Genomic DNA, 1,686 nt, shown 5'->3' with positions numbered 1-1,686 from the left:
CCATCTTAAGCGTGTCTGTTAAACCATTGCATGGCAATGATAAGGCAGTGAGTGGACAGTGTGCATTATTTAACACCTGCACAATTCCAAACTGTAATTCATGTTTTGTGTAAGTGAGCTGTCACCTGATTGCAAGTAAAGTTTCATGTATATGTATATTATAAATAATTTGAGGAAAAGTGTTTACAACAAAGTAAATGTGTACATCTCATTTGCTCAAGTATCGTTGTGGTGGTTGCCACATGGCTTCATTGAGCAGTGGTGAAAAGTCCACATTTCTAAGACAAATCTATGCATTTAAATAGCACAATTGACTTTCTACAAAGCAGCAGGTATTTGAGTGTACCAAGGAAATATGGGTTCAGTTGACCCTAAACCTGTATTTGAGCTTGCAATCCTAAAAAACGAAACTTGGTATAATTTAAACAACCCAAAAAACAAAGCCAGACCTAATGAAGACCCTGCTTATGAAGTTTAGCCATGCAAATCCTTGTCCTCGACCTGAGTAGAGAAAACGACACATGGAGAAGGAATGGTTCAAATGCTTCTGCACAAACGTCAATTCGCACCCATACGCGTGCACACACGTTGCGTGTCGTAAGGTTAAAGGGGGGTGATTACAAATCAGCGGCCAGACAACATGGTGAGCAATGAGCGACCTTGAAGAAAGTCATTTCTCGAAATGGTCCCTTTTAAGGTACAGTGCATGCTCTCGGTCTGTCGGAAGTTCCATCGTTCTTGGAAGAATGTTAATTCCCCAGCAGTCTTTTCACAGCACACGCTGTGGTGAATATGGACTTTTTCCAAAAAATTCTCCCACAATTTCTAGATGTCTCTGGATATGTGATTTTTTTTTCGTCATTCGTGTTATTTTTCTCGCTCGTACAGATGTCTTTCGAAATCCTGATTTGCCCTCTAGATTTGTGACTTGTTTCTGATTGTTTCCCCCCCAGATGTCTTTGCATATTTCAGACTTGGCTTTCAATTATCACACGTGGCCAATTCAAACACCTGCAACAACAAAAACAAGTATAACCCGTATAAACAAAGATTTTCACTATAAATCCTTTATATGCGTAGCGGCTAGAGTCATCTCGTCATCTGGCTTGAGATGGCTGCCACCTATGGGTCAGATGATTGCACGGCACCATTAAGCAATTGGTAATTAAAATATAATATTTTTGTCCTAAAAAGTGTAAAATTTTTGAAAAAAAATTTCACGAACATTAATTGTCACGCACAACGAGTCTGTGTGGAAAATGTCAGCTCGATTGGATCACGGGAAATTGGTTAAAAAACTACCGAAAGATTTGCACGGTCGTAAGCAAGCAAGCGCGCAAGTGAACTTAATATAAAGGATTTAAAAACAAAAAACCCTGACTTCCAACCGAACGTTCGCTCTTCGTTCGAGCTCCCTCCATCCGTGCCAGACCACGGACCGTCCAATCAACCTGCAAATATAGAATCTTCCCGGCCCACTCCTTTGCATCCCCCCCGTGATGTGATGCGTAAAGTGTGAACACGGAGCAAGGCAGCAGGGCGGAGCAGAGAGCGAGGCTCCTCCCGTGTCACCCCGGGGTGGAAACGAGTGGTGGAGGAGGAGGAGGAAGCAGATGCAGGCAGGAGGATGGACGACAGTGTGGAAGCACCTCCCTCCATCTCCCCTCCTCCTCCTCCCCCCCAGCT

Source organism: Lampetra planeri, chromosome 2 (genome assembly GCF_965212315.1).
Source record: "Lampetra planeri chromosome 2, kcLamPlan1.2.h2, whole genome shotgun sequence".
Taxonomy (NCBI): domain Eukaryota; kingdom Metazoa; phylum Chordata; class Hyperoartia; order Petromyzontiformes; family Petromyzontidae; genus Lampetra; species Lampetra planeri.
Note: the sequence above shows the minus strand (reverse complement) of the source record.